The sequence below is a fragment of the Capricornis sumatraensis genome, chromosome 4 (assembly GCF_032405125.1).
Source record: "Capricornis sumatraensis isolate serow.1 chromosome 4, serow.2, whole genome shotgun sequence".
NCBI lineage: Eukaryota > Metazoa > Chordata > Mammalia > Artiodactyla > Bovidae > Capricornis > Capricornis sumatraensis.
The window spans coordinates 146,715,823-146,743,338 of NC_091072.1; the positions used below are offsets into that span (position 1 = coordinate 146,715,823).

Genomic DNA, 27,516 nt, shown 5'->3' on the forward strand with positions numbered 1-27,516 from the left:
GGGAAGGAAGACTTGAAAAAGAGACAGAGGCTGTCACATGAGTCAGGTGCTTTCCCGGATCTCCTCTTCCTCTGCGTCCTCATCCCAAGCTACTCCCTCAGGTGGTCAGCTTGCATCCTCTCTTGGGCCTGGTTGGTCCTCAGTCACCTTTTCTGGTTGACCAACAACTAGATCTCAGTCCTGTTTAAGAGCACCCGCCCCTGGTGCATCTCCTGTTCCCTTTTCATCACTCTGTGCTGACAGTCAGGCTCAGGTTCCCAAGCTTGTCTCTTAGCATCTCGACCTTCATCCTTAAACAGCTCTCCTTTGCGCGAGTTAGTCAGCTCATCATGTTTTTACTTTCCACCAATCCTGTACTAATGAAAAGGCAGCATGTACTTTCTAAACCTCTTCAGTTTCTTCTTGATTTCCGGAACAAATCTCATTCCTGGATGCAGTGCTCTATGTAGTTAATTAATTTCTTCACCTTTGGGTAAGAAATAATTTTTTCTGAATTTTCTTCCCCTCAACTGAAGAAAATGGCACATTCAAAACCTATCTCTTTGTGATCATGTTACCGAAAGGTATGTGTGTGGGGTCTGGCTGCTCACTGCTTAAAAGCCAGTAAACAGGTCAGGTTGGTGGAAAAGAAAGTTTGCTTTATTTCATATGCCGGCAACTGGCAGGGGCAGTGGCAGACATCTGTTCAAAGGCCAACGTTCACCCCCCATGACAAGCAGGTGGTGAGAGTTTATAGACAAAGTGGGAGGGGGGTTACATGCAGAAATAGTTCAGTCATCTTCACATTGGTCATGAGTGGTCTGACGAGTGTCATCTTGGTTACTTTCAATTCAGTTCAGTCGCTCAGTCATGTCTGACTCTTTGCTACCCCATGGACTATATAGCACGCCAGCCTTCCCTGTCCATCACCAACTCTTGGAACTCGCCCAAACTCATGCCCATTGACTCCGTGATGCCATCCTAAACATCCACTGGTTGTTTTAGATACAGTTGATCTTTAGTGCTGGGGTGTACTTGTTCCCATGTCTTTGTGGTCAGTTCTCAGAACTGTGGATGCTCAAGTCCTGGGTACAGTGTGGTTATCACATAGTCACTGCTCCACCTGGTGTTCTATATCTATAAGAAGCTCCCAGGACATGGCTCAGAATATCATCTATAACCCTTGAGAAAGAACTAAAGGTCCTTACTATGCTTAATGACTACATAATTATTATTTAGTCTCCTCTGAATGTTTTCCTTTGTTTCCATGTTTCTCGCTTCTCCAATTAAACGTACTCTTTGACTAAAGTTTTCCACAAGCAAAAGGCAAGCAGAAGACATGGTGAGGGGCAAGGATCATAGAGTCCTCTCTGTTTCAACCACAGCCCTAGGGCCCCTTTGGGACTTGGAAGGGGCTGGTGCAAGGAAAGGCTCTGAAGAACACGCTTCATTAACTTCATGATTAACCCACCTCTGCTCAGAGCTGATGTAATTACCAACTGCAGAGCTTTTGAGCCCTTGTGGGTGGTGATTCTTAAACCACTGCAACCTAAGGTTAGTGCCGCTGGGGTGGCACTCAGAGTTCAAAGCCTGAGTGATTGCTCAGACTCAAAGTCTATGAACTGAGGCTCTATCGCATGTGGAGCTTTGGTGCAGCTGAGTCCTGCCGGCAGACCAGCCTAAGAACACTGGAAACACAGCAAATGTGTTCCTCCTTTAACATCAAAGACTCTGTGAACAGATCTCTTTTCCTTGTCATCGAATGCTTCCCAATCTGGGCATGCTAACCAAGGTGCCTGCAGTCTGCAGGCATTGTCTGAGGCCTTGCCAGGGCTCAGGATTGGAGTGAGGCCTGTGCCTGTGTATAAGCTCTGTATTTCCCCTCTCTATAACTTAACAGATGCTCAGCTAATATTTATTGAATGGCTGAATGGCACTGTACTAAATGTTGAAGAGAAATTGTCTTAAATATAAAGAAATGTTTCTGAGAACATCATTTAGCTAATATTTTTGTTTTAAAGGCATATGTTTCTTACAATTAGCAAGGCAAGATTTGATTTTCACAAGCAGCTTATCACCAACAATATGTCACAACGAACACTGCAAATCTGTATCTCTAAGGATACACAAGACAAACCACAAAGTACCCACATGTGGCTTCTTAATAAGTCTTAATCAAACCCAACTGAGGAGACAGGATATTCCTATGGTTTATCATTGGCAGTTTTTTCATTAAAATCACACAGCAATATCACAGGAAGAAAATTTGCGATTAAAAAAGTACAGCTGCACCATCAATATGACATAAGGAAGGAGATGAGGGGCCAAATGATTTCTTTGGCTTAAAATAACAGACAGCTTAATTAGTCTTTCACTTTTTGAAGGAGAGTCCTCTTGGGCTGATCTTGAAAGATGATGTGGAGACCAGGACAACTCAACTGTTCTGCACGACAGTTAGAACTGTGAACTGATAATTTTGGATAATGTTGCTCTTTGAGTCCCTTCTTGTTACTTTTTGTGAATCTACTGTAGGTTTTTACATTTTTGTTGCCACATGGCTCACATAAAACATCTTAGAGGGACAACAGCATATACTACAGTGATAACAAGTTAATTCCAATGACATGCAAAAGCTCTACCTTTTTATCCCCTTCTACGCATTTTGTTTTGATGCATTTGCTTTGATGTATCCACTAACAAAATATTTTCCTCTATAGCTATTTTAATACTTTCTGTAGACTAAAGCTAACTGGTTAGCACACTACCATATTTCAGTGTTAGAGTGTGCGGAATTGGGTTCAGTATTTACATTTACAAGTCTGTTGCATATTTCTACTTCTTAGCATCCTTCATTCAGTCTGAAGAATTCCCCTTGGCAATCTTGTAAGACAAACCTAATGTTGGCGAATTCCATCAACTGTTATTTTCCTCAACAGGATATTCATGATTTGACTTTATATCAGAAAAGTCTTTATATCATCTTCATTTATGAAAAACAACCTTCCTGAGAAAATTATTCTTGTCTGGTAGGTTTTGTTTTGTTTTGTTTTTCATAAGATTGAATATATCATCCATTCTCTCCTGGACCGTCCGGTTTCTACCGAGAAGTCCACTGATATTTTTAAGGGAATTTCTCTTTTGTGAGCATTTACTTTTCTCTTGCTGCTGATAGAATTCTCTCTTTTTCTGGATTACAAATAATGTGTCTTGGGGATGATCATTTTGAATGACCTCTGAGGAGTGACCTATTAGCTACATGAACTTGGATTTCTAAATCTCATGAGATTTTGGACTTATCTGATATTGTTTCTTGAAGTGCAATCTCTGTCCCTTTCTCCCTCTCTTAGCCTTCTGGGACTCCAATAATGTGCAGGTTGTTTCTGTGAATGTTGCCCCATAGTTCACACAGGTTCTTTCACACTTTTTCATTCCTCTTTTCCTTTGTCCCCTGGCTGGGTAATCTCAGTGGTCCTGGCTTCTGAGTTACAGGGTCTTCTGCTGTTGTTGATGCTCTAGGTAGCATTTTTCATTTTGCTGCATTTCATTCATTGTAGTCTTAAGCAACTGATCCAACCAGTCCATCCTAAAGGAAGTCAGTCCTGAATATTCATTGGAAGGACTGATGCTGAAGCTGAAACTCCAATATTTTGACAACCTGATGTGAAGAACTGACTCATTAGGAAAGACCCTAATGCTGTGAAAGATTGAGGGCAGGAGGAGAAGGGGACGACAGGGGATGAAACGGTTGGATGATGGCATCACTGACTCAATGGACATGAGTTTGGGCAAGCTCTAGGAGTTGGTGTTGGACAGGGAAGCCTGGCGTGCTGCAGTCCATGGGGTCGCAGAGTCAGACACGACTGAACCACTGAACTGAACTGAATCTTAAGCATCTGAATTTCTGTTTGGTTCATTTTTCTGTTTTGTTCCTTCTGTTATTCTCTTTGCCTCACTGCAAAGCTTGAGGGATCTCAGTTCCCCTACTGGCCCTGAATCCAGACCACAGCAGCAAATGCATCGAATCCTAACCACAAAACCATCAGCAAACTCCCTGTTTACTTCCTTTTTCATGATTTCTATCTCTGTTAAAAAAAAATCTGAATTTCTTCTGTGAAGTAACACCCTAGCTCAACAATTACTGAGCTTGAGCTCTAGGACCTGCAAATCACATATAGGAGGTGATGCTGCAACCCCTGAAGCCTGGGTGCCTAGAACCTGTTCACAATAAGAGAAGCCCTCACATAGAGAAACCTGCTTGCTGCATTGAGAGAAAGCCCATGTGCAGCAACAAAGACTCAGTGCAACCAAAAATTAAAAACAATAATAATGATGATGATGATTTTTTTAATCTTATTTTCTTCATATAGTGTCTTCCTGAATTTAATCGTTTATCTGTGTTTTCTTGGAGTTCACTGAGCTCCTTGCATGTGTGCCTTATTTCATCATATGTCATCTATTTCATCACTTCCCAAGTGAGTAGCCATGTGAGCTGCCCTGGAAGAAGCCCTGGCATCTTCCCATCCCCAAGCACAGCCTAGAACTATGAAGAGTGCAAGCGTGAGTGGAGGTTGGAGCCCTAGAAACCGTCCAGAGTCATCAACCAAGAAACTAGGTGGGTCCAGCTTAAACCAGGTCAGCACTCTCAGGTTTTATATTAATTCAGCAGCTTCTCCACATGTCTGCAGTGGAATTGGCTGGGGGGTGGGGGGTACAAGGAGGGTTGCGGGGGTAGTGCTGTGTAAACGCAATCTTTTCCACTTCTTCATGAGAGCTCTCTCTACCCTGAGGAGTCACAGCAGGATCACAATTACATTTTCAGTAGTAACCAGATTAAAGCAACCTTGAAACGATCTTGAAACATCTGAAAAACAGATGTTTTCAAAGAAGCACCTTGGTCTGAAATTCTTCCTTTAAGAGATCAGTCATGTCAGATGCCTCCATGCATATCTCTGAAACATAAATAGCCAAATGTTCCTGATCTTTCTATCTACATCCATTCTTCTGGATCCCCTCTGCCTAGGTCTCCACTTTCTTGCCCTCTTGTCCCACCTGAATACAGGGTGTGGGTGAGCACCAAGTTGCCTTCCATCAACTTGAAGATGTATATGAACTGATATAATTCTCTTCGAAGGAGAGATCCTTGGAAAGACAAGAAATAGCAGCATCCCGAAGAAACAGTAGGAAGAGATGGAGAAGAAAGAATGGATTTAGAAGGTTTGGATAATCAAATAGACATGGGAGACGAGCAAAGAGGTGTCTGTAAAGGAATAAATGAGAGATGAAAAAGGAAGAGGTAGTTATGTACAGTTAGATTTTTAATTGGCCTGTGAATATGGAGGCAGCATAAGGAAAGCTGTATCCATTCTTTTCACCAGCCAACCTTCCACTTTGAAACTCACACTCAGTCTGGGGTTCAAGAAGAAGTTACAAACTCAGAGATGTTTAGAACTGTTTTTTGTTGTTGTTGTTGTTTTGGTTTTTTTTTGTGTGTGTTTTTTTTTTTTTCCCATGAGTTCCTCTTGTTAGGAAGAGGTGTGTGAATGTAGACCAAGTTTACATCCTTTTCTAAATAAGAGTGACCTGGAGCACTTGTGAGCATGCCCTCATTAGCCTTTCATAGGTGAGAAAGCAGGTCAGCTCACTCATCTTGCATTTCCTTTGAGGAAGATGGCATTTGAGGACCAATCCTCTAAAAGCATTTGACATGGAACTTGCGAACTTAACAGCACAACAAAAAGTTAATTTATTCAGAATATTTCATTTTGAGCAATTTTCGTATGACACTATTTATTACAGGTCAGCACTACTCTATTGAAATACAGCCAATTGGAATATCTGAGGCTTCATCTCATATTTAATACAGCATCACGAGAAAGTCACTGGGGATGTTCCCAGGGCACTGAGTTCAACATCATCGTACCCAGCGTCCCCTTTCTTCCCCTGGAGCAGCCAGAGGCTCTCTTCTCCTTCCCCAGGATCAGCAGCCTCTCCGGAGAAGTTCAGACAAGAGCCTGAAATAGAAAAGAGAAGTTTGATTAGAACTGAGACACGAGGATGGGACAGAACCTTCTGGTGGAAGGGAGTCAAGCAAGTGCTTATGACAAAGCATCCCTGGGACCCAGGTGTAGGGAGGGAGGCTCGGGCTATTTCACATGAGTCCCAGTGAGGATGGATCCCAGCTGTCCTCTCAGATCCAGTTCATGTGGTCTCCCGGGCCTCAGTGCACGTGGAAATCCTGCATCACAGGAGACCTGCTTGCAGGCAACACAATACCAAGGAGATGCCCAGCAATGTTAAGAAGCATAAAAAGGAATTTAAATGTTCTCCTTTCACAGGTGATAGATGCAAATTCACAATAAGAGGGAGACTGGAAACAGGAAAAATCTGAATTCCTCACTCACAACCCAAGTCTGCTCTTAGTTGACTTGACTCCTGTTCCCAAATGTCCACAAATAATATCACAGGCGCAGCCACAGATATCTTCTCCACAGGAACTACACAGGCCCTCAGATGGAGAAATACTCTTTTCTAGAGAATGAGTATCTTTTTGCAGCTACTGAAATATCAGTTTATTGTGATCCACACAGTCAAAGGCTTTGGCATAGTTATAAAGCAGAATCAGATGTTTTTCTGGAATTCTCTTGCTTTTTCGATGATCCACTGAATTTTGGCAATTTGATCTCTAGTTCCTCTGCCTTTTACAAAACCAGCTTGAACATCTGGAAGTTCACAGTTTACATATTGCTGAAGCCTGGCTTGAAGAATTTTGAGCGTTACTTTACTAGCGTGTGAGATGAGTGCAATTGTGTGGTAGTTTGAGCATTCTTTGGCATTGCCTCTCTTTGGGATTGGAATGAAAACTGACCTTTTCCAGTTGTGTGTCCACTGCTAAATTTTCCAAATTTGCTGGCATATTGAGTGAAGCACTTTCACAGCATCATCTTTTAGGATTTGAAAGAAATCAACTGGCATTCATCACCTCCACTAGCTTTGTTCGTAGTGATACTTCCTAAGGCCAACTTGACTTCACATTCCAGGATATCTAGCTCTAGGTTAGTGATCACACCATCGTGATTATCTGGGTCATGAAGATTTTTCTGTATAGTTCTTCTGTGTATTCTTGCCACCTCTTCTTAATATCTTCCACTTTTGTTAGGTCCATAACAATTCTGTCCTTTATTGTACCCATCTTTTCATGAAATATTCCCTTGGTAACTGTAATTTTCTTGATGAGATATCTAGTCTTTCCCATTTCATTGTTTTCCTTTGTTTCTTTGCACTGATCAGTGAGGAAGGCTTTCAAATCTCTCCATGCTATTCTCTGGAACTCTGTATTCAAATGGATATATCTTTCCTTTTCTCCTTTGGTTTCACTTGTCATCTTTTCTCAGCTATCTCTAAGGCCTCCTCATGTCTGAGGAGGCCTCTGAGGAGGCCATTTTGCCTTTTTGCATTTCTTTTTCTTGGGGATTGTCTTGATCCCTACCTCCTGTACAATGTCACGAACCTCCATCCATAATTCATCAGGAACTCTGCCTATCAGACTTAATCCCCTGAATCTATTTAACTTCTACTGTATAATCATAAGGAATTTGATTTAGGTCATACCTGAATGGTCTAGTGGGTTTCTCTACTTTCTTCAATTTAAGTCTGAATTTGGCAATAAGGAGTTCATGATCTGAGCCACAGTCAGCTCCTGGTCTTGTTTTTGCTGACTGTATAGAGCGTCTCCATCTTTGGCTGCAAAGAATATAATCAATCTGATTTCAGTACTGACCATCTGATGATGTCCACCTGTAGAGTCCTTTCTTGTGTTGTTGGAAGAGGGTGTTTGTTATGACCAGTGTGTTCTCTTGGCAAAACTCTATTAGCCTTTGCCTTGCCTCATTTTGTACTCCATGGCCAAATTTGGCTGTTACTCCAGGTATCTCTTGACTTCCTACTTTTGCATTCCAGTCCCTTATAATGAAAAGGACATCTTTTTTAGGTGATAGTTCTAAAAGGTCAAGAGGGTCTTCATAGAACGGCAACTTCAGCTTCTTCAGCATTACTGATTCGGCGTAGACCTGGATTACTGTGATATTGAATGGTTTGCCTTCATGTATGCCACAGTGCACAGATATTGTTAAAACACTTGTTCCACCTTTGAATTTGGTTCAGTTCAGTTCAGTCACTCAGTCATGCCTGACTCTCTGTGACCCCATGAACTGCAGCACACCAGGTTTCCCTGCCTGTCACCAACTACTAGAGCTTGCTCAAACTCATATCCATCGAGTCAGTGATGCCATCCAAGCATCTCATCCTCTGTTATTTCCTCCTCCTGCCTTCAATCTTTCCCAGCATCACGGTCTTTTCTAAGGAGGCACTTCTTCACGTCAGTTGGCCAAGGTATTGGAGCTTCTACTTCAGCTCAGTCCTACAAATGACTATTCAAGATTGGTTTCCTTGCCATCCAAGGGTTTCTGAAGAGTCTTCTCCAACACTACAGTTCAAAAGCATCAATTCTTCAGCACTTAGCTTTCTTTTATTTTTTTTTAAATATTATTTTTACTTTATTTTACTTTACAATACTGTATTGGTTTTGCCATACATTGACATGACTCCACCACGGGTGTATACGAGCTCCCAATTCTGAATCCCCCTCCCACCTCTCACCCCAGATCATCTCTCTGGATCATCCCCGTGCACCAGCCCCAAGCATCCTGTATCCTGAATCGAACATAGACTGGCGCTTCGTTTCTTACATGATAGTATACATGTTTCAATGCCATTTTCCCAAATCATCCCACCCTCTCCCTTTCCCTCAGAGTCCAAAAGTCTGTTCTATACATCTGTGTCTCTTTTGCTATCTCTCATACAGGGTCATCATTGCCATCTTTCTAAATTCCATATATATGTCTCAGTATACTGTATTGGTGTTTTTCTTTCTGGCTTACTTCACTCTGTATAATTGGCTCCAGTTTCATCCATCTCATTAGAACTGATTCAAATGTATTCTTTTTAATGGCTGAGTAATACTCCATTGTGTATATGTACCACATCTTTCTTATCCATTCATCTGCTGATGGACATCTAGGTTGTTTCCATGTCCTGGCTATTATAAACAGTGCTGTGATGAACATTGGGGTACATGTGTCTCTTTCAGTTCTGGTTTCCTTGGTGTGTATGCCCAGCAGTGGGATTGCTGGGTCATAAGGCATTTCTATTTGCAATTTTTTAAGGAATCTCCACACTGTTCTCCATAATGGCTGTACTAGTTTGCATTCCCACCAAAAGTGTAAGAGGGTTCCCTTTTCTCCACACCCTCTCCAGCATTTATTGCTTGTAGACTTTTGGATCACAGCCATTCTGACTGGTGTGAAATGGTACCTCATTGTGGTCTTGATTTTTAATATGCTCAATTAATTGATAAGTTTCTCTTTCGGCCATGACACAATGCTTGCGGGATCTTAGTTCCTTGGCCAGGGTTGAACCTAGGCCCTAGCAGTGAAAGTGCAGAATCCTAACCTCTGGACCACCAGGAAATTCCGTAATCTGTAAATCTTCATGCCAGTATATCACATATAAAGTGATAAGTTTATGTCACATTATGGAGATTTAAATGCCAAAAGCAGAGTGATTCCACACTCCTTACAAGGAGTCTGACAGCATTAAATACAGCATATGGTCAAGATGATGCTACCAAAAGTATTAGATTACCTATATTTTGAGTCTCTAGGGAGGCTGGGCATTGAGGAGCACAAATTCACTCTTTCCAGACAGAAATATTGCAGGAGATCAGCTGACCCCACTCACCGGTCTGAGAGGACCTCACCCCATCCTCCTTCTCTGGGGGCACTTCCTCCTCGCTCCCCTGAGAGGCAGGAGGAGTTCCAGGCACTGGTACTTCTTCAACATCATCATAATTTTCAGCAGGGACATCAGTCCTCTGATCTGGGGGTTCCAAGAGCAGACAAGGGAGTGTATGAACCACAGTAAGTGGGTTGTTCTGGGGGAATACCTAAGATACCTTCTGACCCAGAGTTTCTGAGTTTCTGAATAGAGGCACCAGTCACTCCTTGTTTCAAAAGACGTTTTTCCCTAAGACCATGGTTCATTTTGATGTATCCATAAGCCAAAACATGATTTTAATATCCTAATATTTTCTGATGGAAACTACGTATCTCAAAGCAACTCTTCCACCCTTGAGCATTGCTAAAGGACTTTGACAAATTGTGCTTTACAGATGTTATTTTTTAAAAAACATTGTGTGCTTGTGGTGATTCTGGACACAGAGAGAGCAGCCCTGACGTGAGACATCACACAGCAGCCAGAGAAGGAGAAGGATGAGCCCCATCTGGACACAAGGGATGCCTCTGGTCCATCAAAGGAAAACCATTCCCCTTAAACCTCCTCTGAGGAAAACTCTTCTCCCCAAAGCCCCGACGAGGCAGGTTCACCTCTATTTCCTGGAGCAGACCTGTAGTCACTTGTCCTCACCATCTCTGGTGTAATACGGCAGTTTAGTCAGTGAGAAATCTGACGGGAAGCCTCATGTGGAGACTAACATCACACAACACACAGGATGACCCACCCCACAACCACGGGATCTGTGTTAAGGCTGAGAAGGGACAGGCCTGGCTTCTGCAGTGTAGACAGAGGTTGGGAGATCACGGGGCTCTGAGAGGCCATCCTGTCTCTCTGGAGGATCTGTCTCTGTGAGCCTGGGGCACACATGGGGTCTGCAGATGCTGAGAAGATGTGCACAGCCAGGGGGTGGTGACAACCAGAGATCCCAGGAGGGCAGACAGAGACACTCACCTGGGCTGCCCAGACCTTCCTTCTGTGTCAGAAGGTAATCGAGCTCCTCATACACAGCTTCAGCAAGAGCATCTTCATAGCTAGATAAGGCTGAGAGATCACCCAGCAGGTCAGAGAAGCTTCCCCAGATACCCCAATCCAGCCAGCCCACCTTCATCTCCCTGGTGCTCACGTGGGGGCTGCCAGGACCTCAGCATCGTCTCCTACCCCATGCACCATGTCAGCACCTTCTCCCCTCGTCTGACCCTGATTATAGCTCAGCACCAACTCTGTCTGTTCTCACAGGAGAGGCCATGACTCATGAGAGTTCACGCCCCAGTCCTAAAACCTCTGTCTACTCAGCCCTTAGAGCTCATTATGGAGCACATGGAGTCTGCAACTCAGAACAGTACCTGGCCCAGGTCCCCTCCTCACACCTGCCCCATCTCCTGCCTGCACACACTCTCCCTGGTCCCCAGGTCCCCCTGCAGCCCACCTCTGCGCTCTGCTCTCCATCTGAGCAGCTGAGTCACCAGGATGATGAGGACCAGGAAGAGAAGGGCTCCCAGGATGAGGCAGAGGACCCCAGGCAGGGAGAAGATGCCAGGGAAAGAATTTGAGGTTGTTCTGGTCCCTAAACAGAACAGGAAAAAGGGCTGGAGACAACTAGGGCACAGAGAAATCTCCTGTGTCAGCATTTTCAGGAACTCTGGACAATGGCGTCTCAGCCTCAGATAGTGTCAGGGCTCCCCCAGGTCTCGTCCTGAGACAAGTCAACTCCACTCTGGCCAGTGTGGCCCCGAGGCAGAGCTGGGGATTGTCAGGGAGCTGCCTTGCTGAGAGCCTCTAAGGACCCAGCTCATCGCCTCTCCTTGGGCTTCAGGAGACAGAGCATCAAACATCCAGGGACCTGCACCTCACTGATGAGGAGGAACACTCAAGGGCAAGTGATGGTCCCTTAGATTCTCCAACATGGGAACCTGACTTCCTTGGCCCTGGGCATAAGAACATTTGACCCTGGACATCAGGGCAGGGGATTGCCCCAGTGTAATGCCCTGGCTCCTCTCTAACAGCCACGGCTCCTCAGACTCTTTCCTCTTCTGAGATGTCAGAGAGCCCACAGGACAGGTCCCCAGTATTTGAGTATTCTCCCCTGCCCGTGGATGGATCACAGTACCTGCTGTAGTCATGGGCAATGTTGTCCTTACACCTAAAGAGAAAAACAGCAGTGTGGGGAAGAAGAATTGGCCAGAACGCAGGGCAAACCTTTTCCCTCCTGAGCCTGAAATCACCTCTCAGTCTCCACAACATCAGTGTCTAGTCTTCCCAGCTCCCCTGTCCTAGATGAGAGCCCCACCACCCAGGATGTCTGAACATAAACTCCCCACCATGCCCGGCCCAGCCCACTGCCCCCGCTCTGCCCCAGCTCACCCAGGGCAGATGCCGAGCCCCTCACTCACCAGAGCACCTCACACCAGCATCCTCCTCGTGCTTGCAGTCGCTCTGCCCCCAGGGCTCCGCAGCACAGTCCCACAGGGAGGACTCCCGGCCCCCACACCGCACCTCATCCAGCCAGATGCTCCCATTTCCAGGGCCGAATGTCGCGGCCCACACGGCTTCCAGGGCCTGGCCACAGCCCAGCTGCTGGCACACCACCTCGGCCTCTGCCAGGCTCCAGGAGTCATCGCACACGGTGCCCCAGGAGCCGCTGTGCCAGACCTCCACCCGCCCTGAGCACTCGCTGTCTCCTCCCCTGAGCCGGAGCTTCTCTCTGTCTGAAAAGGCAGCAGCCCCTCCTGTGACTGCCCTGGTGGGAGGAAGGAGCCCCTGGGAGCCACAGGGGAGGGGACGGGGCTGACATACCTGTGCAGGGGGCAGCAGTTGGACAGCTCTTGGGTCTTCTTCCTGCACCCAACAGGGAAACAGTGGATCAGGAACAGCTGAGGATGGTCCTGTCCCCACATAAGATTATCTAAGGTCTGACTCAGTACAAATGACACATGAAAACACAGGCTCATTATCTCCTGGGCTGAAACATTCACTGCATCTGATCACCAGCTGAAATTACTTTAAATATTTACTTGTTTATCAGCTTATCAGTTTTACACCCCACAGCAAATATAAACACAGACATCTACAAATTTACACACTCTCTTCTGAATGAAAGTTCCATCAGAAGAAGGACCTTGTATATCTTATATGTGCCGTGTTTCTGCTATTAGGACAGTGCCTGCACATTGTATGTACTCATTCAACAAATATCTATGGAAAATCTTTTCTAAATACTTACATAGGGGCTTGATAAATATTTATTAAATGAATGAATAGACAACATTCAGTGAAATAAAATTTCTTTTTTTAAATTCATACTAATCAGTGAAATAGTAATCCAAATATAAATTAGTGGTAACAGTCTATGATAATAGTTCACATTAAAAATTATCAGTCCAGAAGCACAGGGTCAATTTATATTCAAAATCTCATGTACATAATTTTAATGGAAAATTATTAGATAGATTATAAACTACTCTGACCTATTATTCAGTGTGACAGTGGGAAGTGAAGACTACTTGTTGTGAAAGGAAACTCTTTTTTCTAAAATTTTTAATTGGAAGATAACTGCTCCACAATGTAGTGTTGGTTATGTGTGTATGTGTGTTTGTGTGTGTTAGTCACTCAGTCATGTCCAACTCTTTGTGACCCTATGGACTGCAGCCCACCAGGCTCCTCTGTCCATAGGATTTTCCAGACAAACATACTGGAGTGGATTGCTATTCACTTCTCCACTGGATCTTCCCTACCCAGGGATCAAGCCCAGGTCTCCCGCACTGCAGGCAGTTTCTATGCTGTCTGAGCCACCAGAAAAGCCTGTAGTGTTGGTTAGGAATCTCTTAAAAAGGAAGTATACAGGAAAGACTTAGTAGAATTCTGAGAAGATATATGGATACATATATGTACACACTGAGTAAGCCAGAAATTTTTGCAATAGATAAAAAATGCCTACTGGGAAAAATTTGTATTGAGAAGATGCAGAAATGATAAACAAAAGACTGAAAATATATATAAAAGAATGGAAGCTGACAGAAATAAATATAAATTTTAAAAAACAGAATGGTAAATAGTACCTGTCATAAAGTATCAATATTTCTATATTCTTTCCAGATCATCCTATCAAAACTCCTACCCACTCTATGCAGAGAACCTCTGAGAAAACAATGGCAGGACCTCTGTGAGCAGGTTGCTCATTTTCATGGTCAAAGACTTTACCACCTCTCAGTTCACAGGGTTTAATTGCAGGAAAAACTTCATCAATAAAAGGTCTCATATTTTCATGCCTCTTTGGCCTTCAAATGAAAAAGACAAAGAGATGAGCAAAGAGAGGCAAGGAAGGGAGTGAGCCTCAGCTTTTGAAGTATCTGATCCCACATTCTCTTAGCTATGGGTTTCAGGCAACATCCAGCATACCATTCAAGGTGTACCTGAATGGGGTGTGTGTGTGTGTGTGTGTGTGTGTATGGAGGGGGAGGGAAGGAGAAAGAGAAACAGAGAGAGTAATGTTGAAGGAATAAGGTGCTATGGTTTGACTATTTGTTGCCCTCACCAACATTTATTTATTTCATTCAAAATTTATTGCTGAAATCTCAATTCCCAATGTAACAGTATTTAGTAGTGGAGCCTTCTTAAACTCTTCCAAAAACAGAAGAAAAGAACACTTCCAAATTCATTGTCTGAAGCCAACATTAGTCTGATACCAAAGCCAGATAAGGACACCATGAGAAAAGAAAATTACGGGCTAATACTCTGATAAATACAGGTGCAAAAATCGTCAACAAAATATTAGAAAACTGAATGTGGCAATACACTAAAAGAATCATACACCATGATCAAGTGATGCATGTTCCAAGGATACAAGGATAGTTCAACATTCGCAAGTTAATCAATGTGATACACCAAATAAACAAAATGAAGGTAATAATCATATCCTCAAAGGATGTAGAAAAAGTGTTTGACAAATTCAACATCCACTTACAGTAAAAACTCTTTTACAAAGTAGGTATAGAAGGACTGCATCTCAACAAAATTAAGGCCATATGAAAAGTACACAGCTAACATCATACTTGACTGTAAAAAACCAAAAGCTTTTCCTCTGAAATCAGACACAAGACAAAAATGTCTACTCTCACCACTTTTATTCAACTTAATTTTGGTAGTCCTGTCCAGATCCATCAGGCAATAAAAAGAAAATCAAGATATCCAAATCTGAAAGGAAGAGGCAAAATTGACACCATTTGCAGATTGAAAAGTGAAAGAGTCACTCAGTCGTGTCTGACTCTTTATGACCCCAAGGACTGCAGCCTGCCAGGCTCCTCTGTCCATTGGGATTCTCCAGGCAAGAATACTGGAGTGGGTTACCATTCCTTCCTCCAGGGGATCTTCCTGACCTAGGGACTGAACCTGGGTCTCTTGCATTGCAGACAGATTCTTTACTATCAAAGTCATGAGGAAAGAAACCCCCTTACATGATATTATATGTAGAAAACACTAAAGACTTCAGCAAAAATATGAGAACTAATACACTCAGTAAAGTTGTAGAAGAAACATCTGTACACAAAAATCATATTCATTTCTTTATACTAACAACAAACTGCTATAAGAGAAACTGAGAAAACAATTCTGTTTACATTTGCATGAAAATAAATAAAATACCTAGGAATAAATTTAACCAAGGAGGTGAAAGACCTGTATACTGAAAACTATAAACACATTGATGAAAGATACTGAAGATGACTCATATAGATGGAAAGATGTTCTGTGCTCATGGATTGGAAGATCTAATATTATTAACATGCCCATACTACCCAAAGCAATCTACAGATTCACTGCAATCCTTATCAAAATTCCAATGGAAATGTTCACAGATACAGAAGAAACGATCCTAAAATTTGCATGGAACCACAAAAGACACTCAATACCAAAGAAATCTTGAGAAAGAATAACAAAGTTAGAGGTGTTGTGCTTCCTGATTTCAAACTATATTACAAAGCTATATTAATCATAACAGTATGTCATTGGTATAAAAATGAACACAGAGGTCAATGGAACAGAATAGAGAGTCCATAAATAAACCCACATTTCTATGGTCAATTAATTTTTGAAAAGAAGCCAAGAATATACAGTGGGAAAAGGACAGTTTTTTCAGTAAATGGCATTGGGAAAACAGGACAGCCACTTTCAAAAAATGAAACTGGACCACTATCTTACACCATTCACAAAAATTAACTCAAAATATATTAAAGACTTTATCACAAATCCTGAAGCCATAAAATTTTTACAGGAAAACACAGAAAATAAAATCCTTGACATCAGTCTTTGTGATGATTTTTTGGATTTGGCACCAAAAGCAAAGGGAACAAGAGTAAAAACAAGTGGTTGTGATGACATAAGGCTAAAAAGCTTCTGCCCAATTAAGGGAACCATCAACAAAGTGAAAAAGCAACCTATAGAATTGGAGAAAATATTTGTATATTTCTTGTAAGGATTATTATTCAAAATCCACAAGGAACTCATACAACTCAGGAGCAAAAAACAAACAATCTGATTATTAAAAAATGGACAGAGAACCTGAATAGACATTATTTTTTAAAGAATACATACAACTTGCCAATAGGTATAGGAAAACGTGCTCAACACTATTAATCATCAGAAAATACAAATCAAAACCACAATGCGATATCACCTCAGATCCTCTAGAAAGGCTTTTATCCAAAAGAAGAAATAACAGGAGTTGAGGAGAATGTGAAGAGACAGGAAAGCTTTTGCACAGTTAGAGGGAACGTAAGTTGATGCAGCCCCTATGGAAACAGTATTGAGGTGCATCAAAAATCAAAAATAGAACTGCCACAGATTTAGCAATTTCACTTTGGAGTATTTATCTGAAGGAAACAAAAACACTAACTTGAAAACCCAGTGTTCACTGCAGCAACATATGTTCAGTTGCTAGGTTGTGTCTGACTCTTTGAAACCCCATGGACTGCAGCATGCCAGGCTCCTCTGTCCTTCACTAACTCCCAAAGTGTGCTCAAATTCATATCCACTGAACTGGTGATGCTATCTAACTATCTCATCCTCTGTAGCCCCCTTCTTCTTCTGCCTTCAATATTTCCCAGCATCAGGGTCTTTTCCAATGAGTCAGCTCTTCTCATCAGGTGGCGAAAGTATTGGAGCTTCAGCTTCAGCATCAGTCCTTCCCATGAATATTCAGGGTTGATTTCCTTTAGGATTGATTGGTTTGATCTCCCTTCTCAATGCAACTGTGGCATCCAAGCACCACAATTCAAAATAATCAACTCTTTTTAGCTTCTTCTATAACCTGGCTCTCACGTCAAGACGACTACTGGAAAAAATACAGCTTTGACCATATGGACCTTTGTCAGCAAAGCGATGTCTCTTTTTAATATCCTGTCTAGGTTTGTCACAGAGGAGTAAGCCTCCTTTAATCTCATGGCTGCAGTCACCGTCAGTAGTGATTTGGGAGTCCAAGAAAAGAAAATCTGTCACTGTTCCCACTTTCTCCACTTTTATTTGCCACGAAGTGCTGATGATCTTAGTTTTTAGAATGTTGAGCTGTAAGTCAGCTTTTTCAGTCTCCTCTTTCACTCTCAATGAGAGGCTCTTTAGTTCTTCTTCAATTTCTGCCATTACAGTTGTATCATCTGTGTATCTGAGGTTGTTGATATTTCTCACAGCAATCTTGATTCCAGCTTGTGATTCATCCAGCCTGGCATTTCTTATGATGTTCTCTGCATATAAGTTAAATAAACAGGGTGACAATATACAGCCTTGCCGAACTCTTTTTCCAATGTAGAACCAGTCGGTTGTTTCATGTCCAGTTCCAGCTGCTGCTTTTTGATTTGCATACAGGTTTCTCAGGAGGCAGGTAAGGTGCTCTGGTATTCTCATCTCTTTAAGAATTTTTCACAGTTCATTGTGATCCACATGGTCAAAGTCTTTATGCACTCAATGGAGCAGATGTTTTTCTGGAATTCTCTGACTTACTCTATGATCCATCAAATATTGGCAATTTGATCTCTGGTCTCTCTGCCTTTTCTAAACCCAGCTTGTACTTCTCAGAAGTTCTCAGTTCACTTACTGCTGATGCCTAGCTTGAAAGACTTTGAACATAATCTTACTAGCATGTGAATGAGCATAATTGTGAGGTAGTTTGACCATTCATTGGCATTGCCCTTCTTTGAGATTGAAGTGAAAACTGACCTTCTCCAGTCCTGTGGCCACTGATGAATCTTCCAAACTTGCTGACGTATTGACTGCAGCACTTTAACAGTATTACCTTTTAGTATTTTATAGCAATACATATGAGTCAAACAATGCAAGTCTTCACTGATGAATGGATAAAGAAAATGTAATATAGACTTATATTCACCCATAAAAAAGAAGAAAATCTTGCCAGTTTCAACAACACGGATGGACCTCGAGGGCATTATACTAAGTGAAGCAAATCAGACAGAGAAAGAAAAATACCATATAATCTCATTTATATGTGTTATATTAAAACAAAAAGCAAGTTCAGAGATTCTAAGTCGTTGGTGGCTGCCAGAAGTGGGGGATTTGGTGCAAGCAAAGTTAATCAAAAGGTATAAATTTGAATTATAAAATTAATAGGTGAAGAGATATAACATATAGCATGGTGACTATAGTGAATACTATACTGTCTATTTGAAAGATGACAAGACAAAACATCTTAAACATTCTCATCATGTAAGAAAAATATTTAACTATATATATGGGTCCATATATAGAGATATAACTAACTTACTGTAGTGATCATTTATCAGTACACACAAACATAAGCATTATGTTGTACACAGCAAAAAATATAATGAGTATCAGTTATATCAATTAAAAATTTTAATAAAGCAAGTTTGGAACATGTAGGTTAAATTAGCTCCATCCGAACATCATTTTATAAACTAAAGTTAAACACATCACTTAGATTTTAAAATATCAAATCTCACTAATAACTTCCTACAGAGTTGGGAAAGACACAGAAACAGACATAAATCACCTGCACATGAGATGTAGGCTTCCTCCTTTGGAGAGCATGAACTGTATTTCCACGGGCCAGAAGGACACTGCCAGAGAGAGGTATCAGTTTTCCGACACTGAATTAAATCTACCCACCGGGGTCTAGAACCTTCCCTGAGACCAACAGAAGAGTTGAGGGTTCCACTGTCTCCACAGCCAAGCTGTCTGCAGATGATGGACACGGTGATATCATCCATGGGGCTGTGGCAGACACTGCCCCAGGTCCCGTTGTAGAAAACTTCCAGCCACCCAGCACACTGCTGGTCCTCGCTCACCATCCTGAGGGCCAGGAACTCTGAGATCGAAAAGGAGGAGACAGGACACAGTGAGCACCCCACTCAGTGCTCAGGGTTTTCCTCTCTCCCCAAAATTGTAAACATTCGTCTGTGACCAGGCTGAGGAAACAAATTCATTAGATGACCAGAGGGAAACTTGTCTCCTTTTCACCTGACTTTGTCCATTTGTGTCTGCCTTTCTAAATACTTCTACCACCATGATGTCGTGAATATGAACTGAGAGGAAGACCAACCTGGACACCTGCAGGGAGAGGGAGCTGACTCCTGCTTCCTGACAAAACATCTAAGAGAGTGTATGAAAGGGATGTGATGTGGACAGTGTGGAGGCAGATAGAATAATGGACCCACAGATGTCTACATGGAAGCTGTGTCTGTGTTTCCTTATCTGGCAAAAGGGACTTTACATATGTGATTAAGGTATGGTCCTTGGGATGGTAAGAGTCACCTGAAATATGGTGGATTAACCACCTGAGCACCGTCTAATCACATTCTTAGACTCACTATCCTTTAAAGTGGAACCTTTTCCTCATTCTGGTTAGAGGGAGATCTGGATATGGATAATGGTCAGAGAGGGGGAGCATTGCTGGTCTGATGATGAACAGAAGGGAGTTATGAGTGAAGGAAGGCCGGCGGCTTCTAGAAGCTTGAAAAGACAGGAAATAGATTCTTTCCCAGAGACTCAGAAGTGACGTGGCCCTGCTGAAACTTTTATCACAGTCCAGTGAGATCCCTGCTGGACATCTAAGCCAGAGAAGTTTAAGGAAACAAATATGTTGTTTTAAAACACTAACAATGTAGCAGTTTGCTATAGAACAAACAAAAACTAGCAGAGTGGCTTTAGGACTTCTCTACTCTATGTACCGGAAGGGTGAGCCCTGATTTTAAGAAAAACTGTGAGAAAAGCCTCTGCCAGGAAAGACTACCAAGAAGAAAGGACCAGAATCTCAGCTGCTGCAGGAGGCAGTGAAAGCACCTCGTCTTCACGTCTGCTGGAAAGACAGGCTCCATGGGAGGAAGCCTCCTTCTCTGGTCCTTTCAGCATCTCTCTCTCAGGGCTCAGATCCCCGTCCTCCAGGCCCCCCCCCTCTCCTCCAGCGTGTGGACAGTGTAGAGTGCTGACCTGAGCAGATGACCCCCGCATCCTCCTTGTGTCTGCAGTCGTGCTGCCCCCAGCCCCGGGAAGGGCACCTCCACACCTGGGACTCATTTCCAGCACAGTTCAGGTCGTCCAGCCAGATGGGCCCTGATCCTGCCCCAAAGTGAGCAGACCCCGTGGCATTGAGGGCTTCTCCACAGCCCAGCTGCCTGCACACCACGTGGGCATCGTCCAGGTCCCAGCCGTCATCACAGATGGTGCCCCAGGAGCCCTGGTCAAGGATCTCCACTCTCCCGGCGCAGGGACCGCCCGCGTCCACCAGGCGGAGCTGCCTGCTGTCTGAGGAGAGAGAAATGGGACAATGGGGCCGTGACCTGGGGAATGAGAAGGGTCTTCTGTCCCGTTGGACCCTCACCTGAGCAGTAGGGGGCGCTCTCTTCTGAGGCCGCAGATCTTGCTGGTTCAGACACAAAGTGGTCGCACTGGGGCAGCACCTGGGTCTGGTTTCCTGAAGAAACAGCGATGATTAGAGGTTTGGGAGGGTTAAAGAACAGGAAAGTCAGTTAAATGAAATAATTTTTAGGAAGGGAGGGAAGTTTGGGGAAAATGGATCCATGTATATGTATGGCCGAGTCCCTGGCTGTTCACCTGAAACTATAACAACATTGTTAATCGGCTATACCCCAGTACAAAGTAGAAAGTTCAAAAGAAAAAAAAAAAGGGCTTAGTGATGGAGCTGAGATGAAAGCCGGAATATACTGGTAAAGTTACCATAATGTTAGTGTTCCCTTTCTCCATGAAGAGCCCTGGTCCTGACAATGGCACAATTCCTGTTTTAAGCCAAGCTTTGCCCTAAGAATGAGTTAAACAAGTTATTCTGTCCTTAATCCACCCCTAAATAGAAGAAGCAAAACAAAGGCCTTTCTGAAGGAGTTGTACACTTATTTATCTACAATGTTTGTGGTTTTAAAAATACTTATATAAAAGAGATCTCACGGAAAACCAGAGCAAAAAGAAACATTAAACAATTTCCCAGGGTATTTGGCTCTTAAAGTTACCTGACAGAGAAGTTATTTTATTTAATTTTATTAATTTTTATTTGAGTATAATTGCTTTACAATGTTATGGTAGCTTCTGCTGTTCAGCAAATTTAGTAAGTTATACATATACATATGGGCTTCCCAGGTGACTCAGTGGTAAAAATCTGCCTGCCAAACAGGAGACTGGGGTTCCATCCCGGGGTTGGGAAGAGCCTTTGGAGAAAAAAATGGCAATCCACTCCAGTATTCTTGCCTAAGAATTCCTATGGATAAAGGAGCATGGCAGTGCATGAGGTCACAAAAGAGTCAGACACAACTCCGTACTAAACAACAACAGCTATATCTATCTGTATATATATATATATATATATATATATATATATATATATATATATACATGTCCCCTCTTTCTTGGATTTACTTCCTATTTAGTCATCACAGAACACTGAGTGGAGTTCCCTGTCTATAAAAAGTTATTATTTGTCTATTTTTGTGTGCATGCATGCTAAGACACTTCAGTTGTGTCTGACTCTGTGACACTATGGATTGTAGCCCATCAGCCTCCATGTCTATGGGATTCTCCAAGCAATATCTATTTTATTCTTAGTATCAATAGTGTAGGGCTTCTGAGTCTGGTGGCTTAGACAGTAAAGAATCCACCTGCAATGTGGGAGACCTGGCTTTGAACCTTGAGTTGGAATGTCCCCTGGAGGAAGGCATGGCAACCCATAGCAGTTGTACCAATTTACATACTCATATGTAGGAGGATTCCCTTTTCTGCACATCCTCTCCAGCATTTATTTGTGAATTTTTTTAATGCCAGACATTCTAACTGGTGTGAAGTATTACCTGCCTATAGTTTTGACTTGCATCTCTCTAATTATTAGTGATGTATTTGTTAGCCATCTGTATGTCTGAAAAAAATGTCTATTTAGGTCTTTTTCCCATTTTTTCATTGGATTGTTTGGTTTGTTGATTGAGTTGTTTGTGTATTTTGAAGATTAACCCTTGTTAATTACTTCATTTGCAAATATTTTCTCCCATTCTCAGAGTTGTCTCTATGTTCTGTTTATGGTTTCCTTTGATATGTAAAAGCGTTTAAATTTAATTAGATCCTATTTTTTTGTTTTGTTTTTATTTTCTTTAGGAATTTGATCAAAACAGATCTTGTTGCAACTTATGTCAAACAATGTTCTGCCTATGTTTTCCTCTAAGAGTTTTATGGTCCGACAGAGAATTTAAATAGTCATGATTAAAGTGCACACAGAATTGATTAACACGACGTGCATCTTGGCAGAGAAATGATAACAAAACCAAATGAAGATAGTGTTTATTATTTTTCTCTAATAATAGTGGGGTATGCATGGGATTAAATTTTGAAAAATAGAGACAAACTTACAGAATAAAAGAAAACTGCCTGTATAAAAATAAAAGAAAGAAAATCCTACAGCTGAAAAAGTTAACAGGTGAAATTAAGAACTAGAGAATGAGTGTATCAGCACATTAGATCAACATAAAGTAGAAATAGTAAACTGGAAAATCAAAGGATAAATATTCCTCTATTTAGAAATGCTGGTCCTATGGTAAGTGCCTGGTTAACAATGCTATTTTACATACTCAGGAAAAAACAGAGCAGGAGAGAGATGAAAAAGGAGAGAAAGGGAAAGCTAGAGCAAGAGAGAGAGAGAAAAGGAAGAAGGATTAAAGCAAAATACTAATCTAACATTTGGGGAATCCAGGTAAAGTTCAGAGAGAATTCATTCCTAGAAAACCTTCACTAAAGGAAATACTAATAACATCAAACCCATAAAATGCCTAGGAGAAAATCTAGTTAAAGATGTGCAAAACATCTGAGAGAAAGTCAAGACCTAACTGAATGAAGGGATATATTTTGTCAGTGAATTGGGAAACTCAATGTTGTCAAAGTCAGTCATTCTCAAATTTATATACTGATTAAATCTAATCACAATCAAATTCCCTTGTGCTTTTGAGTGTCTGAAAGATGACAAGCTGATTCAAAATTTATGTTGCTTTTCAGTCACTTAGTCGTATCTGACTTTTTGTGACCCCAAGAACTGTGGCATACCAGGCTTCCCTGTCCATCACCAACTCCTGGAGCTTGCTCAAACTCATGTACTTTGAGTCAGTGATGCCATCCAACCATCTCATCCTCTGTCATCCCTTTCTCCTCCTGCCTTCAGTCTTTCCTAGCATCAGGGTCTTTTCTAGTGAGTCAGCTCTTGGCATCAGGTGGCCAAAGTATTGGAGCTTCAGCTCAATAATGTATACCAAATACAAAAACCAAGACTGACCAAAGCAGTTGGCAAGAAAAGCAACAATATAACTTCTTTAAATTAAAGTTACCCAGACTTGCTATGTGTGCTTAGTCACTCAGTCATGTCCAATTATCTGTGATCCAATAAACTATAGCCCGCCAGGCTCATCTGTCCACGGGGATTCTCCAGGCAAGAATACTGGAGTGGGTTGCCATGCCCTTCTCCAGGAGATCTTCCCAACTCAGGGATCAAACCCAGGACTCCTGCCTTGCAGGCAAATTCTTTACTCTCTTAGAAACCAGGGAAGGTTCAAGACTTACTATAAAATTACAATAATTAAGGAAATGTGGTACAGGGGCAAGGAGAGACAAAGGATACCGTGGAACAGAATAGAGAGTCTAAACAATGCGTTCAGACATATGTGCCCTTTCGCTTATCACAAAGGTGGCACTGCAGTGGGGAATAGTCTGTTCAGAAAAAGATTTTGAGTCAACTGGATACCCATATGAAAACAGGACACTTGACCCTTATCCTACACAGATGTCAATCCTAGAAGCAATGTACAATTATATGAAAAAAAAAGTAATTGCACTTCTGTGAGATACTCTCAGAGAACATTTTTGTAATTTTGGAGTAGACAAAGTTCATTTTAGAAGAATATAAGAAGTTCTAGGGACTGGATCAGTGGACTAGTTCAAAACTGAGATAGAAGTATGTCAAGGCTGTATACTATCACTCTGCTGATTTAACTTATATGCAGAATACATCATGCGAAATGCTGGGCTGGATGAAGCACAAACTGGAGTCAAGATTGCTGGGAGAAATATCGATAACCTCAGATAGGCACATGACACCACCTTTATGGCAGAAAGTGAGGAGAAATTAAAAAGCCTCTTGATGAAACTGAAAGAGGAGAGTGAAAATGTTGGCTTAAAACTCAACATTCAAAGAACTCAACATTCATGGTATCTGATCCCATCACTTTATGGCAAAAAGATGGGGAAACAGGGTCAGTCTTTATTTTCTGGGGCTCCAAAATCACTACAGATTAAGTCTACAGCCATGAAATTAAAATTGATGCTTGGAAGAAAAGCTATGACCAACCTAGTCAACGTATTAATAAGCAGAGACATTACTGACAAAGGCTCATCTAGTCAAAGGTATGATTTTTCCAGTAATCATGTATGGATGTGAGAGTTGGACCATAAAGAAAGCTGAATGCTGAATAATTGATGCTTTTGAACTGTGGTGTTGGAGTAGACTCTTGACAGTCCCTCGGATTACAAGGAGGTCCAACCAGTCAATCTAAAGGAAATCAGTCCTGAATATTCATTGGAAGAACTGATGCTGAAGCTGAAGCTCCAATACTTTGGCTACATGATGGGAAGAACTGACTCATTGGAAAAGACCCTGAAGCTGAGAAAGATTGAAGGCAGGAGGAGAAGGAGACGACAGAGAATCAGATGACTGGATGGCTTCACTGACTCAATGGATATGAGCTTGAGCAAGCTCCAGGAGATGGTGAAGGACAGGAAAGCTTGGCATGCTGCAGTCCATGGGGTTGCAAAGAGTCAGACATGATTGAGCAATTGAATGGAACTGACTGCCTGAAAGAGCACTACATGGACAGAAAAAAAGTTGATGAGTCAAACCTAAGATGAGTAACTTGGCTCATTGAAGTACAGCATACCATTAAGAAAATAAAAATATAAGACCAAGAACTAAACACACAAAAATCATAATAAATACTTTTGCCAAAAGTCATCATCATGATAATTTGTACCATTGTATTTGTAATAGTCAAGAACTGGAAATAAACTCAAATCTCTGCCATTAGTTGAATGGTTCAACGCATGGTCATGTGATCATTCAAAGGCATACTCTGTAATAATAAAAGTGAATGAAATGTTGCCATAAACAACATCATGAGTGACTCTCAAACACAGTTTGGAGTCAAAGAAATTAGACACAAAAGAAAACATACTGTATAGTTTTACATAAAGTTCAAAAACTGAGAAAATATTCTATGAGAGTACAAGTCTTAGGTAAGCAGTCTTCCCTGGAGAGGAGGAGGACACGGCTATTGGGAGGCAATAGTGATTCTGTGGTGCTGTGAATGTTCTCTTTGTAGATCTGGGTTGGAGAACGTGACCTAGGTATACACTTATTGTTTGTACTTTGTTCTCCATTATTATCCTTAAATAATAATGTTTCATTAAAAAGTAGTATTCATCTAGGTGTTTCTTTCCCTGACATAGCACTTCTTAGCATTTCTTAGCACTTATTTCCCCTGAAAAGATGAGTGAACAATGAGAATGCTATGGAGCAGGACCTTACAGAGCCTTCTCAGAACAGACCACCCTCACGTCCTCCACCTGCCTCTGTTTGTAGAAAAACCTAGCTAAAGAATAAATTTGATCACAGAAATACCAAAAATTCAGAAACAAAGGAAAACAGTCAAATAGGACAAAATAATAATAGTTTGCCCTAAACAAATTCAAGGACCTTTAGTTCCTTCTCATGGGCTATAGATAACATTCTGAGCCATATCTTTTGAGCTATTTGGCAGATACTGAAATCCCAAACAGGTGGTAGCAATAAATTACATGATGACCAGACTAGTGGGGTGCCATTTCCTTCTCCAGGGGATCTTCCCAACCCAGGGATCAAACCCAAGACTCTTGCATTGCAGGCAGGTTCTTTGCCATCTAAGGCAACAGGGAAGGTCATAATCTTCATCTTACACAATTCCAAGATCGGTCTCAAGGAAATGGGAACAGACCAACACTAGAACTGATGATTAACTGTAATTCAAACAATAAAGGTGACACTGATCAGACCTATTTCAAGATGACTGTCAGAGCTAGCTGTGCTATTCTGCAGGTAAACTGTCCCCGACTTCCGCCTGTGCACTCCTGAAATTCCCATTTAAAAACACTCACCCCTGATCAGCAAGGAGGAGCTGGTTCTTTGGTACATTAGTCCTCTGTCTCCCCAGAACTGCTGGTTTCCTCAACAAAGCTCTCTTTAATTTTACCTCACACTTGTCTCTCAGTGTTGGATTCTTGAGCAATGAGCAGCTGAAACCCGAGTTCAGTAACAAGATTAAATATTTCACTACAGAATATCTTTCTTTTTAAGCCTGTTTCCCTTACTCTCTGCTCTGGGGACATTTCACTCCAGGAGCATCCTAGGTATAGTAGCCCTTCCCTCTCTTACCTGAGCAGATCACAGAGGCCGTGTTGCCACGGGAACAGTCAGGAACACCCAGGGCAGTCACAGGGCATTTCCACAGGAAGGACTCTGTCCCTGAGCAGTGAAATCGGGCTTTCCAGAGTTGATCACTTCCTTCTGCTCCGTTTGGGGTGGAGATGGCGACTCCACAGCCGAGCTGACGACAGACAACATTGGCATTGGCCAGACTCCAGTGGGAGGCACAGAGCGCTCTCCATCGTCCAAAAATGTTCATCTCCACCTGCCCCTCACACTGAGAGGAGCCATTTGTCAAGAGCCGGACATCTGTGTACACTGATAGAAACAGACAGGATTTCAGAAAAATCTTATTTTTTAGCTTGAAGTGAGTGTACACAGAGGCTAAATCCTGACGTGCATCTCACCTGAACAGACAACCTGAACAGCTCCACTGTGGTGACAAGTGCCCCCTGGACAGGGCGCTCTGGGGCACCACCAGAGCTTAGGCTCCTCTCCCTCACACCTGAACTCTTCAGCCCAGATCTGGCCATCAGACTCTCTGAAGGGTACTTGTCCCAGGACAGACACAGCCTTGCCACATCCCAGCTCTGCACAGATGACCTGGGCAGTGGGGAGTGTGAAGTTTCCATCAGACACTGGGATCCAGGCTTCTCCAGAATGCACTTCTACTCGCCCTGAGCAGGGTTCATCCCCTCCAGCCAGACGCACAAATCCTAAGAGAAACAAAGAACAAC

General features: G+C 42.3%; 1 pseudogene; it reads right to left on the bottom strand.

Moving 5' to 3' along the window:
• Positions 1 to 5,844: 5,844 nt before the first annotated feature.
• LOC138077646 (antigen WC1.1-like) overlaps positions 5,845 to 27,516 on the bottom strand; it is a 58,298-nt pseudogene continuing 36,626 nt past the window's right edge.